This window comes from Anser brachyrhynchus, assembly GCF_964034855.1.
Source record: "Anser brachyrhynchus genome assembly, chromosome: 1".
Classification (NCBI taxonomy): Eukaryota; Metazoa; Chordata; class Aves; order Anseriformes; family Anatidae; genus Anser; species Anser brachyrhynchus.
The window spans coordinates 191655362-191674486 of NC_137694.1; the positions used below are offsets into that span (position 1 = coordinate 191655362).

The following is a 19125-nucleotide window of genomic DNA, read 5'->3' on the forward strand; positions in this document are numbered from 1 at the left end:
CTTGTTGCTCGGAGGAAGCATCCGAAAAAATCTGTTAAAAGACAAAATACTTAGACCAGAAGCAAAGCGGCGATAAGGATCTGACAGAGTAACTGGTCGGTGCTCTGCTGGTGCACGATTTTATAAACAGAGGGGAAAGTTGGTGGGGTGCCCCCCCCCGCCGTGCAGTTCCCTGTGGGCTGTGGGGCAGCTGCAGATGGCTGGAGCTGGCCACCCCGCTTCCTTCCAGACTGGTGGCATGGAAAGGGTCCAGAGCATAAGTCTGCTAAAATACGAGTGTCAGGAATCCTGTTTTAAATTCAAAACACCTGGAAGCACCAAACTTACTGTTGTGGTTTTGGGGGGCATTTTTTTGAAGGTGCCATTTTTCAGTACATCACCATCATTCGCTTTTCCTGCCTGTCGTATGAGTGAGTTTGTACGTTAATAAACTTCATCATGTAGCACTATTAAAGTAGTTGCAGAAGGTGGTTTTCATTAATCTTCAGCACATCCTGGGTTTTAGGAGGGTTAGCAGGGCAGTATTTAGAAATAAAGTCTGTTTATTAACAGTGCCCTTCTGAAGTACTTAGCGCAGGCTCAGTTGCAGCCTACTGCCAGTGTTCAAAATTCATACAAAAGGACAAATGCTTATAAACACGGAATGGGTTGTTGGTGTCACATAGTGCAGCCCCAGGTTTCTTCCTTCTGATTCATAGAATCACAGAATGGTCGGGGGTTGGAAGGGACCTTAAAGCCCACCCTGCCATGGGCAGGGACACCTCCCACCACACCAGGTTGCCCAAACCTGAAGGTGGAAGCCCCAACCTCACGTTCCCCTTCTCAGTACGAGCTAAGTCTTTTTCCAGGATAAATTCCCAAAGCTCCAATGAAGTTATTAAAGATCTGCAGTGTTCATGCTTGTCAAGCATTTTCTCCTGAGGTCATTTAAATCTATCCTTGATCCCAGGAGCTGAGCTGCAGGATCCAGAAGCGATCTCATTCTTCTCATGGATTTTGGAAATGGGGAAGGCAGTGAAGTTGACTTGAATGTCTTTAAGTGCCTTTCTTTACATACAGATGTGCTCAGTTGTCTACATTTTCATTCCACAAGAGTACAGTTGTAACAACGTCATTTGATAAGAGAGCCCTAGAGAACACAAGTGATACAGCAACCTTTATAAGAAACTAAAACTTCTACAAACCAATTATATGTCTTATCAAAGTGATTCATACATGCCCGTGGTAAATCCCATTCATTACAACCAAGTTTAAATCACAGTTCATTGCCTCTTAACAGCTGCACAAATAGTGTGCATGGTCGCTGTAGGGTTAAAAAAGGAATAACTTGTCACCTTTTAAAGTTCGTAAGAATTGGAGATGTAATTGAACACTTCAAGAAAGAGGCAGTGCTGTTAGGCTCAGTAACTTGGCCATCAGGGACAGGGAAAAAAAAAAAAATATGAAAAAGATGTTTTTGACTGGGGTGATGCTCTATCAGACCTGTTCCCTTGCCATCCTGGAAATTTCTCTTCTTATTTTCCCCTATTTTGTTTCATCTTGGCCTGCTGCCAGCCCCCGAGCCCGTCCCTCGTGCTGCGCGAGGTGCCGCGTGTCGGCAGGCACGGCTCTTGCTGAAACCCTTTAACACTGCAGGCCGTCTGCTAAACAAAGTGCTGGCTTGCTGGCAGGGTTCTCCCTAAAGAGGGATTTAGATAACTTGTTCTACTTAATCAAATTAGTTATCTTTAATTCAATCAGCTTTTTAAGCCAAATTCCCAAGACAAGGTGGTTTAAGTAGTTTGTTTGGTTTGTAATCTCTGTTTTCCAAAAAAATCTGCTTTTTGTTTTTTTCCTTTGGTTTCTGACTGTCTCAGATATATGTGAGAAAAAAAGTGTTGGCTGGCTGTCTTCAGGGAAATGGCTAATTTGACATTGAACCTCTTGAACATTCCTTATTTCATCAGCAAGCTGTTACATTTCCCAAGTCCCTCCCCGCGTCTGTCAGAAGCACCTGTCCAGCAGCTCTGAAACCTGTGTCTTGCTTGGTTTATTCCAATTTTTTTTTCTTCTTGCTCTGCTCCATATATGTTTCTCATCCTGTCTTGCACCTCCGGCTTTATCTGCTTCATTTGGGAAAAAGAAAAAAAAAAGAAAAAAAAAGAAAAGGAAAAAAAAAAAAGAGATACATTTCAGTTTCTTTCTGCCTACCACAACTGAATTGGTGGCCCTGCTGTGGACATGGTCCTGGGCAGCCTGCTCTGGGTGTCCCTGCGTGAGCAGGGGTGGCACCAGGGGCCTCCAGGGGTCCCTGCCAGCCTTGGCCACCCTGTGATGCTGTGAGGCTGTAAAAGCTCAGCTCTTATCGTAGTTCTTTCTCTCTTTATCAGGACCCTTTATGCCGACTGAAAGCATTTCAAATTCCAGTCACCACATCCTAGATAACAGGTCGTTTCTGTGTAACCAGCCCAGAAATGTGCAGGACTCGTTTAAATAAACAGGACCTTTGAGCTTTCCTCTTACTTTTTCATTGTTCACCTTGGTTTTTAGGCTGCTTTGCTGCAGAAATGGGACATGCAGCTGTGCTCGAACCTGCACTGTCTGCGTTTCATCCACTAATTTTTGAATCCATTCTGTCAAAGAGCTGAAAGTCACAAAGGAGCTGATGGGTCTCTGGAAACAGGTGATATGGAGACGGAGACATCCTCACAAAGTCAGGGCCGGGGAAGGTTGTGCTCCAAGTGCTTCCTCTGCCAGAGGGCCCAGAGGCAGGTGAGGACCCTCTGGTGCCCCAGCCCTTCATGGAGGATGGTCCATCAGTGCTCTCGGCCTGCCGACACACCACACGTCCACATTTCCTCAGCTCTTAGGAAACCTGCTTTGGCAGGGGGTTGGACCCGACAATCTCTTGAGGTCCCTTCCAACCCCTACAGTTCTGTGATCCTGTGACCCTTGTGCTCTGGTGAGGTGTTGAGGGACCGCAGTTGGCGTGGCCCTGCTGTGACTTCTCAGGAGGCTTCGTTGGAGGCGGGACCAGCTGGGCCGGCCATCTTCCTGCCACCACGGGCAGCGGTGGCAGCGCGCATGTGAGAGCAGGAGGCATGCGAAGGCAGAGCTGGCAGTTTGGCCGACATCCCAGGATTTTGTTTCATCTCCCTCTGAATGCCGGGGCGAGTGATGAGGCAGGTGAGAAGCTTTGCCTTTCTGCCTGTGTGTCACAGAAAAGGCCTCCTCGTGCCAAATCACGAGGCGGCGCCGGAGCCTCCCTTTTAAGCTGTTGCTACTTCCACTGACCCGAAACCTGTATTTTGTTAATCTTTTAGGTTACCTCTGAATATACTTTTTATTTGTTTTCTTTTTAGAATCCACTCAGAAAAGTTTCTGAGTCCTCCCTTCCCAGGAATACCCAGCTTGCAGGAAATCCCCCAGGTAAGCTCAGCCCATGTAGGCTGACTGGCCCTGAAGAGGAATCCCAACTGGAAGCCACCAGTGCCACCATTGCCTGTGCACATAGTTTCTGCTTGGCCAGCACATTTCTGTCATCCCTTTCAACATACGGCTAGGGGAGGAGTGTGGATTTTTGCAGGCTGGTGGCCGGGTGACGGATGGCAGCACCCGACAGGAGCTGCAGGTTCAGCGGCGCATGGTCCCGCTCCCCAACTCCACCAACAAGGCTGAGGCTGGGTGAGGTGAAACCCAGCTTCCAGGGCAGCTCATTCCCCCACCTTATATTTGCTTTTTGCCTACCTCTGCCATAAACACTGCACCCTGCTATGCAGTGCTATTTGTGCAAATATCGACACAAGGAGAGGCGAGTCTGTAACCTCTCTCTTCGTTAGTACTGCTCTGATGCCGTGAGTGCTATTAAAAATGTTAAACAAACAATCTGCAGAATATCAAAGGAGTTTTTGTTTGCAATCTGACTTTCAGAAACTCCAGTCAAAATTCAGGTCAAAAGTGCCCCAGCGCACAGGAGGCTGGCATCTGGGGTGTCATCATGGGGCTTCAGGGAGTCCTGTTTGCCCATTGTAGAAACATTTTGGATTTTAACAGCAAGGATCTGGTATTGATATTTGGTATTGATAGGTATTGATATTTGATTGTGAAGATATTGCTGTTAGTGAAGTGTTAGTGAAGACAGTGCTGTTATATGACAAATATTTGATTTGTGTCAATGTCTTTGCATGGAGGAGAACGATAGAGTCCCCCTTTCATGAATGTGTGTGGGATGATGTGCGCTAGAATTTCATTTCAGTGGCTGAATTGTTGCATAATGTTCATAAATGTGTAGAAACATTTGCAGCCAAAACCTATGAGGGTGGGTGGAACTCAGTGGAATTGTTTCCATCTGGGTAATGCAAAAGATACTCTAGTGTAAGTCTTTGTACTTCATTAAAATAGGAGACTTTCTTACAATTAGATTTTAATAACCACTTTGTAAAAATGAGCAATCTGTTCTTCGTTGGCATCTAACATCTTCTGCAGCTATCCTACTGTAGCCAAAGCCCACCAGAAGCTACAAAAAGGGCAGCTCAGTGGCATTGCGGTGACTGGGTTGCTCCATGTCTACCTGGAGCAGGGTCAGATGCCCTCACCGAGGCAGGGACAGAAATCCCATTCACCTGCAAACCTCGTGCCGATACTTGGCAGCCCTTCACAGAGCTCCACAGGACCCAGCACTGCAGCTGTGAGCTTCAGGTCTTGCTTTGAGGATCCCTCAGAGTTTCTGTCGTACTCCTTCCTGGCCAGGAGCTCCCCATTCCCCATGGCAGGGCTCCCCAGGTCTCCTGTTTCACCCTCTGTGTGGCACCCAGAGGTCTCTGGGACCGGTGGGGTTTGTCCCTGATGGGCTTTGGGCAAGGAGCTGTTGGGTTAGCAGGAATCCCGTCTGCTCTGAGCTGGAGGATATGCCACCACGTTCAGGTGTCTGCTCTGTGATGGAGCCACACCGCCCAACAGGCTGCCAGAGAAGGGGCATAACTGAGCCGGGGGGGGGGTCTTACCTCACTCCAGGTTTATTTTTCAGGGGGAATCCCTTAATTTGGCATGCACCTCAAGAGGAGACCCTTCCTACCTCCTGTTAAATTTAGGAGATCTCGAGTGACTTGGGAACATAAAGAGCTGCTAATGGCTGAGTCATTTCTGCTGCAAACGGGCCTTCAAAAGTGCTGCCCAAGGCAGTAAACCTGACTATCCCAAGCTGGAAGGGACCCACAAGGATCACTGAGCCCGCGTCCAACTTGAGTACACCTTTAGAAGTCAAGGTTTATAACCATTTGCACCTGGGGACAGAATCACTGTGGATACAGCTGCCATCACCCCCTCATCATGTGGCTGCTCCTGCAGCCCCTCTCTGTGACTTGTCAGCAGTCCCAAGCGATTCCTGAACTCAAGACTTGTGTTGATGTTGTCTTGCTCTTCCCATGCTTTGGTTGCTTGTTGTGTACACTAGGATCTCCTAAATATAGAAAAGGATGTGAAGAATGAGCAGCCACAGACACAGTTTGCAGATGCACCCTGCATGAGCAGCTCAGCTGGCTGCAGTACAGACGTGTGCGGTGGCCCCGTGTCCAGGCATTGACCATCCCAGAACGGGCTGGTAATGGGAAATGTCCAAACTATTGGACAAGGCACGGAGCAGCTCAGCAGAAACATGTCTAGTATGAGTGTTTCTGTAGTGGCAACAAAGGCAAAGAAAAGAGGTGGCTGATCCAAGTTTCACAGCATCACAGCATGGTTGAGGTGGGCAGGAACCTCTGCAGGCCACCTGCTGCAACTCCTGGAGCACGTTGCCCAAGTTTCTCTTTCCTGGACCCCCAAGAAGGTGGCATTTTGCTGCAGAGCTGCACCACTTGTTCAAGGGCTTGCTGTCAAACATTTAAGAACTGCTTTCAGGCAGATTTTTACAGTGAGAGCCTGCTGTCGTTGTCCCCATACACTCCCATCTGACACAGCGTAGCTTTCACTCTTCTCTTTTTAGCTGATCTTTGTGCAGTTCTCTGCGTTATTGTTACAGATCTCCTGCTAGCCTCCCAGCACAGAGCAGCAGCTCCCAGGGAGTGTTTGGGCTAATGTACAGCCGTCGTTTGTCCAGGCAAAAAGCGCTGGTGTTCAGTGTGCTGGGCGGGTGACGGAGCCCTGGCACAGGCTGCCCAGAGAGGCTGTGGGGTCTCCTCCTTGGGGATCTCCAAAAGCCGCCTGGACGTGGCCCTGGGCAGCCTGCTCTGGGTGTCCCTGCTTGGGCAGGGGTGGCACCAGGGGCCTCCAGGGGGCCCTGCCGACCCCAGCCCTGCCATGATCCTGTTAGTGCCAGCGTTATCAGGCAATCAGTGGTGCTTCATTTCAAGTGGGAGAGGGCTGCTGTGCTCGGCTCAGTCCTTCCCCTTGCACTTTCATTATCCAAGAGCTGAAATTTCAGGTCCACCTGTAGAAAAGCCACAGCTGGCATTAAAAAGGAAGATAAAATGCACAGGGCGCAGGGGATTGCTGTGCTGTTAGAACATCCCGGGGTTGTGCTGTGGTCAGTGAGGCCACCGGCCGCCCCTCTCTGCGAAGGGAAGGTTAAGGTGCTAGTAGAGCAGTTTCATTTCACAGCTCAACATATTTTAACTGGAAAATGTGCTCTTCCTCAGCCTTTTATGACACCTTCGTTAGTTAGAAAAGTGTCCGCTGTCCAGCCAATTAGCAATCCAAATGCCCACAAATATATATATATATATATATATATATATATATATATACATATATATAAAATTGGGAAAGAGAATGCCAGGTCCCCAGGGAAGTCCTGCAGGTGGCTCTAGCAAAACCAGGACCAGCTCCTGACCTGCTTGCATTGCGGCCGCCCTATTGCAGTCGTGCTGCCTAACACAGGCTGCTTGCTAGAGCAAGGAATCTCTAACTCTTTGGTTTTGCAGCACTACTTCAAGCACACAGGTGGCAAATTGGCTTCCAGGTGTGGGGCCAAATTCATGGGTGAGGCTAAGCTTGTGTAATTTATATGTTTTCCTGGCCTTACACAGCTACACCAGCTCCGACACCCACACTTGCTCTCGCTGCAGCTTTGCCACCAGCCAACTCCTGCAGCTCTGGCGGTGCCCTTGCAGCCGTGGCTGCTTCCCTGGGCACGATGGAGACCTCACTGCCCTCAGAGCTGCCAGCTGGCTTGTCGTGGGCAGCGAACCTGAGATGGAGGAAGTGACCCTGCTAACGCAGGGTGGCTTTGCAAGAGCTTGGAGCTGGTGACGGCAATGTTTCCAGCTCTATCTGAATCTGGGTTTTCACAGACTGCAAATTAATTGCACCCAGGAGTACATCCTTCAGCTGCTGGAAGCAGAGGAGCAGCGCTAACAAAAGGGCTCGCCCACTGAAACTGCTTTGCAGTTTCCCACTCCATCACCTAATAAAGAGCCAGAGCCAAATGCACCAAAGCGCAAACGCTTGTTTACTGCCAAATGTCATCACACAGCAGCACGTTGCACCACACTGTGTGCTTCCTGCATGAGCCCCATTCGCCCGCTGCAAGGCTTTGAGCAAATGTAGCGGAACAGTTTGCAAAGAGAAAAAAGGCAGCGGGGTGCCACAGTAGCACAGCCGTGCTCGCTGCCCAGGATCGAAGCACACAGTGAGGATCACAGCCCCGTCCCAGCCACGGGTGGATGCCGCCACTTGGCTCACCCGCTCTATGTGTGAAGTTGAATGTTGCATCAGGAGTATACAAAATAGATCTGATGCCAACAGTCATTCATTTTGCTGTAATATTTTGCAGTACAATTATCTCAGGGAAGAGAAAGTGACAGCTCCGGACAAAAAAGGAAGGCAGGTTTTTGTTTCCATCATAATTCCCTAATGTCCTTCCTTGCTGTAATAGATAAAAGTTTTTGCAGTACTTTAGGGTAAGTAAAATACTAGCAACTGTTACGTACCCATTTGGTTGGCTCTTTCTTATCAGCTGCTGTGACAAATTCCCCATCTCTAGTTCTCACAGAGAACAAAACTCCCGATTAAGGCCAGTGCTTGAAAATCACCACTTTAAGCTGTTAAACTCGACTGTTAGATTCATTTTTGCTGTGGACAGAAGGAACCCAACCGGCCGGACTCCTGGCAGGTCGGTTTTGCGTTCACAGTGATCGCTTTTCCGAGAGCACTGCGCAGGGAGCACCTGGCACCACCACTGGGCGCCTTTATCTCCTTTGGTTTCCTTCTTTTATTTCCTTTGGTTCTACATGGGAACAAAGCCTTAGAGGTAGCTGTGCGCTCCGTGTTACATCTCCCAGGCTGATGAAATCCCCACGATTTAAACCCCCCGATTCTGCTTTCAAGTGGTGATAGGCGAGGGGACCAGCTAGGGGAGGCAGGAGAATGGGAAACACACCTGGGGAAAAGACGGCAAAGCACTGCCAGAAAACCGGAGCAGTGACAGGGAAATGAATAAAGCAGAGTGATGGGGAAGAGCCATAAAGGAGGAGGCGGGGGGGTCAAAGACAAACCCAGGTGCATCAGGAAGGAGAGGTCAGTGCTGCCTGTGCCTGCTTCACAAAATCAACTCTCCATCAAGAGCAAGGAGCTCCAACAGCAGTTGTACACCAGGGGAAGGGGAACTGCAGCAATCAGAGGGGTTTTCCTTCCTGCACATCCCCCTGAGCAGCCCGAGGTTATTTGGCAAAACTTTTAACACCCAAGTGGGAGCTTTGCTGAGTGTCTCCACAGTGTAAATCATTGCGCAGTTATTTTCTCCTGTCGCCAGCTGGCTTCTCTTTTTTGTTTGAGCTGCCCATAGACCATGACACAAGGACAGATTTTTTGCAGAATGGGTTGGTGTCGGCTGGGGGTGTTTTGGTGTTTCTGGCCTGATTCCTGGGCCAGGGGATATGGCACTTTTCTCTTCCATGAGAAAATAAAACTGGAGTCTCACTACAGGCAACTTGTGAGTAATGTAACAAGCAAAATTTAAATAGAGATAATCCTTTTTTGTCTCCCCCCAAAATGAGGTAACTGGGGAAAGAACAGAGATTGCCTGGCATTTACACCTCCTTCAGCTCTTGCAGATAAGTTATAACAAGGCCAGATGGAAAGGTAACTTCTGCTCCCTAAGACCAGGTAGGAATTGCAGGCGCATCCTCAGAGCTGCAGCAGCTGAACGCCTTAAACTACAGGCAAAGTGAGTAAGCAAACAGAAAGCAGAGCTCTAAATCTTATATATATATATATATATATTTTTTTTCCAACTAACAGATGTTATTTCTTTCTTTTTACTTCTAGCTTTCAATTACAACACTGATACACCTGCAGAAGATGCAATGTTGCATCCTGAGGGATATTTAGGCTTCCACGCTCCTGAACAGCACAGCTCTCTGCACAGCTGGGAGACTGGCAGTGAGGGACGGATGTAGCAGGCTGTAACAGAAAGGAAATGAAAAGGCTTCTTCTCTAGGAAAAGAAATCAGTTGTAACTGCAGCAAGACCTCCTCGATGACATTGTGTGCATTAGGAAGCGTCATCTGGCAGACAGATATTTTCGGGAATCTCTCATACAGCTCTTGCCAAAGCCTTGAATAAACTCAAATGCTATCTATTTGTTGTTGAAAGCCACAGGATATGTAATTTATGGCATTCTTGAGCTCTTCCCTGCAGGTCCCATAGGCTGTTTGAAATAGCAAGGATGAGCTGAACCACAGGCTTACTTCTTTTTATCCCATCAAGGCAATAGGTGTTTTATCATCTGAAAGGCATAAAGTTTTGTCTGCCTGAGTCTGTCTGTCCTGCTAGTTAAAAATCAGTGTGTGAAAATAACTTGGGGTGTTCTCATCCACATGAATGGGCTAGTCCTCTTCAAGTAACAAAAAAAACCCTCCGAAGATTAAAATGTAGCTAAAGAGTGAACTTAAATTAATATTGAAGTTTTCATTTTATTGAGGGTTTAACACAGAGGGTAGCTGCACAAATCCTCACAGAGGAGATGCTCTTATGTGATTCCACAGCATTTTGTCATCACGCAAATACTTTTTCAAGCAAGGATTATTATTATTTATTTCAATTTGTAGTCTCAAAACTTCAAAAAAGATGAGGAATTTTGACAAAACCTACTGCAAGTGTTATTTGGTAGACCATTATAGGTCTATTTTGACATCTCAGTCAGAAAGCTCTTCTCCGCCTTGCACAGATGTGGGGGTCCCCTTAGCTTTTATTGTTGAACATCCTTAGGAATGAGTTTAGGGAAGCTGAATCTGTGAGGTATCAATGACAAAGGACCCACTGCTGTTGGGTCTACCAACATGAAATGTCATCATGTTGGCCAACAACTTTCTTTTCCTCTTGGAACAGAGTGAACCAAATTGCCCAACAGATACGTGGATTTCCTCAGGTTAAACTCTGCTACCATGTGTAGCAAGAATCAGCATAAGTATACAAGAAAGGGCATTTGCAATGTATGAGCTGAAACGGTTCAGTAAATGCTGTTATTCTGCTAATTCAATAGCCTCCTGCAAATACATATTTGCACTGGTCAGGTGCAGAGTTCATGCAAGTTTAAGTAAATGTGAAGTTAGAGGAAAGGTAGCTGTGGACTCAGCCTTTACTTTGGCTTTTAAAATCCAATTGTCAATGGAGACATAATGAAAACGATGGCTGGGAGGCTTCGTGTGTGCGCGGACACGGCTATTAGGCTGCTTGGTAAATGCAGACGTGCACGTTTCTGCCTTCACTGACCATTGTGGGGAGGTGGACTGGTGCTCATCAGCCTTGCCTGCGTTGTGTGCCCCATCACAGACAGTTCCTACGGAGGGGACCAGCCAGGGCCTTAGGGTGCCAGTGACCCTGGTGGAGAAATATGCATTTACTCAGTGACTATTCCGGCATGTTCCTATTGAAGAGCACAAAGTTGCAGATCTGGAAGGAAGCCATGGAGTACTGGCTGCACATCCTAGATGTTCCGGGATGTTGTTTGCAGTCATTTCTTTTTAACTAAGACTCTTACATTGTTCCCTGAGGTGTCAAGGGCACTTGGGTTTCTGGATTGAAAGATATTTAACAAAATTGAAATAAAGCCTTTCCTATTTTTTGGTAAGTTTTCAGTTCATTTTGTAATCTCTGCCATATCTAGAATGAATGCTTTACAATATAAATGTCTCATTTGAACCGTAATTTCAGTGTTCTGAAATTTCCTCACGTTTAAGGGATTAGGAATGAAATTACAAACTGGCAGGGACAATGCCCCGCCTGAGACCATATGCAATACCTTTATCAAGTGTGTTTTTTTTTTTCTTTCTTTTTTTTAATTGGTTATTGTTTTATTCTACTGTAGAATATACGCTTATGGAAACATGGATATTACACATGGTATTTATATATATTTATCATTATGTTCCAATGAACTGTCTGATACGTACATTGAGCAAAACAACATGATTTCTTGAATTACAGTGGTTTCATTTTTTCCAGGCTTTAACTCAGTGCTGCCCCTTAATTGGTTACAGAATAGATGTTGGTATGTTGAGCCTACAATAATGACAATGTTTGTGTGCTGACTAGCAGGTGAGTGTCCATCCACAAACTGACACTGGGAGCTGGGCATGAGCAATGGAAATCGTCAAAAAGACGGAGGCTTGGAGAAAGAACTTCCTAAAAGCTGCGTTCTTTTTGTGAGTGCTTTTCCACCCATGCTTTAGAAAAAAAAAAATCTCATTTATAAGCTCTTGAACAAGCCAAAATCCCCTTTGTCAGACCGAACAACAATATTCAACTGTGATAAGGAAGGATTTATAAAATCAGATGATGGGAAAATCTAAATCTTCCTCAACTTCACCTGCCATTGAAGCCGTGTCACCAGCTAGGAGCCACAGTGTGCCCCAACAAGCAACCCCCCATCAGGATATTATTAGGAAACATTTGCACTAATCCCGTCATTCACTGCTCTTGTGGAAGGCAGCAGGCTCGCTCCACATCCACCCACCATTATTTCACCCTACTGAAAGCACTGCCTTATCGGACGTAATCGAAAGGGCTCATTTGTCATGTGGGGAGCGAGTGGGTTTTACCAGCGCTCACGCCAAAACTAAATAGGGATGAAATTGCACCCTGCCAGCACAGGGTGGGCATTGTATGGCTGTGCAGTACGCAGCCTCGGCCCGCCCCGTGGCTCCACGAACAGTGCACGCTCGCTTCAGTGCTTTTCGTTTTTGTATGGCTGAAACAAAGCAGCAGTGTCTGAAGTGGAATGTGCTGCAGGTAGCGAGCTAAACCTCCACCGCCGCAGTCAGCGAGGGGATTAATTAAACGCATGAAGGTTGTTGCTTGGAGGGACTTCACAGGAATGCAAACCGAAGGCCCTCAAAGAGCCCACAACAAAGGGGAAAGCCATGTGATCTTAAACTCCTGCGAGGGTGAGTGGTATTGGATTAAGGGCTTGGTCTACCTAGCAGAAAGGGCAGGAAACATCGCTGCACTAGAAAGCAATGCAAGCAGGAAAATTTTTATTTATTTTTTATTTTGGTGGGGTGGATTAAAATAGTGTAGCCTTGCTGAAGACATTTGTGTTATATCTGATACAATCAAATGTGTGTGATAGTCTTAAGAACACACACATAGTTTGTTTTGTAGTTTGCTTCCAAATAAAATATCATAAACACCTGCTTCAATCCCTGTTTCTCTCTTGATTTTCTTCATTTCATTTTTATGTTTTGCAGGGCGATGCCACTGTGATCCTGGCCGTGCTGGGAGTCACGGAGCTGTCTTCATCAGTACAGGGGGGTACGGGGTCACTAACACAACACACCTCATGCTGCTTCGCGCAGACCTGCAAGCTTCACGGGGCTTGCAGGTACACATGTGCTTTCCACCGTGTACAAGCTCTGATTTCACTGCTTGTGTAAGTGTCTACTGGCACAGGGTGCTTGGGATCTGGCAGACCCTCTTGCTGTGACTTAACTTTCCAGTTACCCGTTGTTGATGTTGCTTTTAATATTATCTTTTCAACGCTCGCCAGCTGTGTCTGTGATCTTCATTCTGCTACCTGGAAAACTTTTATCATGCTAAAAACTTTTATCATCCTAAAATAGCTAAGTAAATAAATAATGGAAGTAGCTCAAGCAATCCCAAAACTGTGTGGAACCTTTATTCAGAGCACGTTAGCTTAAGCCCTTTCCACTGAAGTGTTGCTTGCAGATTTTATCAATTTATTGTGGTCTGCAAAGAAAGTTTTCTCATCTCTGCCATTGCATGTTGCATGGTCAGACCAATTTGTTGAAGTCACCGATCAGCCTTGTATAGGAAAAGGATGAGTGAAAATATGTGTTTTTTCAGACATGTTATGGTCAGTATTTGTATGACATCTTTGTGTTTATATACAGCCGAAGCGCCTGTCTTGCTTGGCTTAGCTACAGGTCTCAGCATGGATTAGCCTTTTGTAGACATTCACCCTCAGCTTTCCATATCAAACCTCTAACTTTTCCTGGAGCTAACATGAATCTTCTTAAAAACCACGGTATAAAATTCATCATGTCCATCACTAACTGCTCTGTATGTTAATTACACTTGTTAAAGTATGTGCCTTACATCCAGTTCGGAACTGCTTAGTTTCACCTACCAGAGACTGGCTCACGCCTGTGAGATCTCCAAGAATATTCTCTCCATGAAGACTATTTAGAAATGGTTAAGACGTAAAAAGCCTCTTTTGAAAGCTCAGTTAGGCTTTGTAAGGAACTCTAAGACTAAAAAACTTGAGAAAGTAATAGAAATACACAGAAAAGAACTAATCTGAAATTTGCTGGAGTAAAAAACAGGTCCCTTCTGAGGAGACAGGGACAGTGCAGCTTTCAGTTTATCTCACACTTTCCCATAAAACCAATAGTGCTATACATTCTCTACCACAAATATCCTGGCTTTATATTACCTACCATCATTATCTGGATTCGGCTTCCAGTCACTGCCTCTTATGTCTTTGCCCTTAGAAATCACACAGTTGTATCAATTATCAATTCACATGCATTTCTCTTTCTTCTGAGTCCACGACTCGTTTGTCAAACCATGCCATCCCTTTCCTAATTGTTTAAATATGAACCTTCTGGAAAACACTCTAAAATGGCCTAAATAATCCTTGGTAATTAGTCCTGTCTATCGATATTCTCTATTTCTTCAAGCAAGGTCTGAAACTATCCTTTGCTGCTGCAGTGCAACACAAGTGGATGCTCTGCTGGTAGTAGTCAGGTGCCACGGTTGGGGCATCCCCCTCTGCTTCAAAAGTACAGCTACTCGTTATTTACTTCACCTGTCTGAAGCAGTCTACTGTGTGAAGTTCTTGGTTTTCCTTTCAAAGACATTAAATAGGAAGCTAAAGGCGGTACTCACCATTTTTTTTTCCTTTCTCGAGAAGCAAGCTTTTGAAAAGATTTTGAAGTATTGTCACTCTAAGGCTTGATGTTAACTTATTGCTTCTTCAAGGCCCTCCAGCTTGAAGAATGATGCTACTGTTGAACAGCAAGCATCTCAAGACAAAGAGGTACCAAATTGTACTGAAGTTTCAATAAAATTAAATCAAGAAGGAATTCTGCTCAAAATAATAAAAGAATTGACCACTAACTTTGTATAGAATGCTACCATTAATATGAAATCGACAAACGACGATCGATTCATGTAACAGTTTATTCACAAGTAAAAAACAAAAGTATTACAAAACGATTTATACAAGGTTTTAATTTACATTCTTTAAAGGAGTAACTAAAACAGCACTGTAAGCCCCTAGATGTGATATGTGGGCCGTCTAAATGCGGTGGTAGTGTATGTTTTCTATTGGCATGTACAATACTGCTTGCCACAGGCAATATAAAAAAGACCAATTTGGTTAAATTAAGGAAAAAAGTATATACACAATATACATACATATTTAAAAAGCACTGTCTTCATTTTTCCTCCCAATTTGCTCTCAAGCTATCTGTCACTCATTTGAAGAAATGAGTATTTTCATCTAGAGTTGCCGGACAAAAACAATTGTACAAAGTGTAAATTCCAATGGGAAACATACTTACTGTGGCAGATGCTGGCAACATTTTTGAACAAAGCTTTTTGCAGAACTGTTATTAATGAAAAGTTAAATCTCCACATGTTCTAAAAATATCTTGCCATATAATGAAATGCACGTTGGATTTTTTTTCTATTTACAAAGTATATACAAAGAAGCACACATCTCTTCATGCAAATGTAGTGAAAAATAATATTTCAACACTTCTTAAATGTACAAAAGTATCCAAAGAAAATATTCAAAACTATTCTTATTTGAATATATGCTTTTCAGCTTTTAGTTGTATAATTATTCTCCTTGTATAACTGCATATTATTCTACTATGTCAGTGATCAAATGGTAGTACCTACTACTTAAAAAAAAATCCCTTATGTAGTTTCTTCACTTTGGTTTGAATTTGAGAACTGTTATTCAACATTTCTGCATGCATGAATAAGCTCACTGATTTTGGCTGCCTACGCTGGGCCAAGCTATTTCTTGTACAGGTTCAATCTTCTGCTGGGTGCTTCAAAGCAAAAGCCTTTTTCCATTATGGAACACGACTACTGTCTCATCATTTCCAGTGCCATATGAACAATGTGCAGAAAGATGAGTAATATTTATTGCAAAAGTACATTTGTTTTGCTGATTGCTTTGCTTTTGTCAAGGCACATTGGGTATTTTTAAAGAATAATTGCTAGAGGTCACAACTGACAGGTTTGAGCCTGTTGAATGCTATGAATCATCGGAGGTTACTGGGATTACTCACAGAAGTGAACACTATTTTAGGGAAAAATGGCTGCAGAACAAACGGTACTATAGGAAGTGGTACAACAAACTGCAGTTAAAAACATCTTAAAGAACAAGGAGGGCAGAAGGTTGGTGATAATTGACTAGGCATGCACATAACTTTGAGGATTCTGTTCAGAAGTATCTTTAAAAATGTTACAAATTCATTTTTATATTTTGTATGGACAAATTGAATTTACACAAAATGCTACAATGAGAAGGAGAGAGTGACATGAATAAAAAGAAAAGAAGGCCTACTAAATGAGTCAATTATGTCACAATGAAGCTTGGCCGCAGAAAATAATTCATTACTAAAAAAAATCAGTCATAGGTCTCACTTATGAGTACTTTGATGACACACCTGCTGTAGTTTGACATTTTGATGTGAGTTGATTACATATATTTCAACATCCAAAAGATACATGTTATAACAACAAGTGCTGTCTTCCAACACTGGGACTACCAATTAAACACAACATCCCTATCTATACGGCTGACTTTCATTAACCTAATCTAATTTAAAGCTAATCTCCTGCTACATTTAACAAAACAATGCTCCCTCCCACAAACAAAATAATTGGATGGAAGGGACATCAATCATACATATTGTAACATGCAAAGTCTTTAACTCCCCAAACTAGCTTATTGACTATGATGTAACATATAATAAAAGCTTCAGTTTATCAATAGATGATCCTTGGATAAATAGAAATGTTTAAGTCCTTCAACAGCAGGAAACTGAGTTAAAAACTAGAATCAGACACAAAAAAAATCCAAATGCATGCATAAATCTGCAAGCAGAATAACTGGCAAAGTCTTGTCCCAGGCCTTCTGACCTCTGTAGCCATATTTAAGATACCCATCTAAACACACTAATTTATATTTTTTTGCAGTATTTACATACACTTTTAAGCTCATTCCATTAGACTTTCTGAGAATCTTATGGAATAAAAGGTTCTTTAAAAAAAAAAAAAAAGATGCAAAAGGTCATGAATCCACTTTCAGGGTTCTTCTAGGATGCTCCTTCGAGTTTCACGTTACAGCTGTTCTAGTTCAGATGCAACTGCTTGCTTACAATGTGTGAAATTATGTCATTTTTTTCCAGCTGATTTTGAAACTGTGTGTCATTGAAGACCAGACCGTATTTGATGACAATCTGCAGAGGAGACTCTGTTTTAGTGCTGAGAGAAACATTGGTTTCCTAAAAGAAATTGATAGAACAGTGGTTACATAAACTCATTAAAAAACTGTATGTACTTCTGTACCTGACTAAATGCTAAAAAAAATACTGCTATACTTACTGCTGACTGTGAAAATTCACCTAAACCTGAGGACTGAACCTGTATCTTCTGATTTTATCACATTAATTTTGCAATATAATAACAAAGTATGGCCCTATGCAAGACTGTAATCCATACACATGGATTAAAAAGACCTTCCTTCTCTCAAAGTATTTCAAAAAGACGAGAAAGATGAAGGGTAAATGGAACATAATGAGGGAAACTGAGATGATTTTCTTGGAGTTGTGCAGTAAGTCAGAGGCATGCCTAAGAATATGTGTCAAGCAAGCCTAGTCCTGGTCCAGTGCACTAAATGCTGCTGAAATTTCTCCATCGAACAAACATATATAATGATGCAATGAAGAAATCAGAAATATGGAAGATATATGGAGAAACTGTACAAGGTGAGTCAGTAAAGTCTATTAAAGAAAAAAAAAAAAGAAAAACCTAACCTACCCAAATCATGTTACTTCTTTGGAATTATACCAAAATCTCAGTATTAATACATGATAACAAAAAGAAAAAAAGTCAAAGAATACATGATTTTGAAATACCAATAAAGATTTATACATACATATATGAATCAATAAGAAAATTTACAATTTACACATCATAAGTAGATGAAAACGGGACCTGGACAGGATGGGTCAATGGGCAGAGGCCAATGGGATAAGGTTCAACATGGCTAAGTGCCGGGTCCTGCACTTTGGCCACAACAACTCCATGCAGCACTACAGGCCTGGGGCAGAGTGGCTGGAAAGCTGTGCAGAGGAAAAGGATCTGGGGGTGCTAATCGATGCTTGCCTGAACACGAGCCGGCAGTGTGCCCAGGTGGCCAAGGAGGCCAACAGCATCCTGGCTTGTATCAGGAATAGTGTAGCCAGCAGGACCAGGGGGGTGATCGTCCCCCTGTACTCTGCTCTGGTGAGGCCGCACCTTGAGTACTGTGTTCAGTTTGGGGCCCCTCACTACAAGAAGGACATCGAGGCCCTGGAGAGTGTCCAGAGAAGGGCTACGAAGCTGGTGAAGGGCCTGGAGCACAAGTCCTGTGAGGAGCGGCTGAGGGAGCTGGGGTTGTTTAGTCAGGAGAAGAGGCGGCTCAGGGGAGACCTTATTGCTCTCTACAGCTACCTGAAAGGAAGGTGTGGGGAGCTGGGGGTTGGCTTCTTCTCACAGGTAACTAGTGATAGGACTAGAGGGAATGGCCTCAAGTTGTGCCAGGGGAGGTTCAGGTTGGAAATGAGGAGACATTTCTTCTCAGAAAGAGCAGTCAGGCATTGGGACGGGTTGCCCAGGGAGGTGGTGGAGTCACCGTCCCTGGGGGTGTTCAAGGGAAGGTTGGACGTGGTGCTTAGGGACATGGGTTAGTGGGTGACATTGGTGGTAGGGGGATGGCTGAACCAGGTGATTTTGGTGGTCTTTTCCAACTTTAATGATTCTATGAAATATAAGTTAATTTGTGTAACAGTTTAATGAAATTCTATGGTTCCCTCATCTAGAAGAACTTGAAATAATGTTAATCATGTAGTTCTTATGTTAATACTCAGTTTAGCAGGAAAAAACATATAAATGATCTTTTGATTTTTTTATCATGTTAATATGGAATTCTAGTCCATTAAAACTCACTGGAGCATTCAACCTCCATTAATAGCCTCTGAAAAACTGTGAAATAGTAGCACTGAGATTTGCAGTTATAGCCATGCCATTGTCCTTTCCTATAAATACTTAGAGAATACGTCTACCACCTGATGCAATATTTGGCATATTCCAAAATGAAACTATGACAATTGCTTAATGACACATGGGGTGTTTGTGGTAGACAATAACTATTCGTATTCCAACATGACAGAGAAAACTATCTATTTCCAAACTGTAATTTGTAAATAATATATTGAAAAACCTATGTGCAACCTAGATCAGGTTGATATTTTTAGTGATAGCAATAGATTTTCAGGGTCATATACGAGTTCCATTGAAGTCAATGGCAAAAAAAAATTCTTGACTTAGCACTGTTTATTTCCCTTTTCTCCTCTTGAAAATGTCATCTAAAGATTAAGGATTGATCTGCAAAGAATTAATTTTGCA

At 43.9% G+C, this 19125-nt stretch overlaps 1 protein-coding gene and 1 long non-coding RNA gene across 5 annotated transcripts in view; one reads left to right on the forward strand and one right to left on the reverse strand.

Annotated features, from left to right (window-relative positions):
- The first annotated feature begins 746 nt into the window (after positions 1-746).
- LOC308188407 lies at positions 747-16764 on the forward strand. Its single transcript, XR_013945488.1, has 4 exons — positions 747-3165; positions 3342-3408; positions 9241-12359; positions 12663-16764. It is a non-coding gene; the product is annotated as an uncharacterized lncRNA (long non-coding RNA).
- Positions 14599-19125, reverse strand: part of TNFRSF19 (TNF receptor superfamily member 19) — a 66926-nt gene continuing 62399 nt past the window's right edge. For all 4 annotated transcript variants that reach the window (XM_080577337.1, XM_080577339.1, XM_080577338.1 and 1 more), the window contains exon 10: positions 14599-16961. The gene's annotated coding sequence lies outside the window, so the exon portion shown is untranslated. The remainder of the gene's footprint in view (positions 16962-19125) is intronic.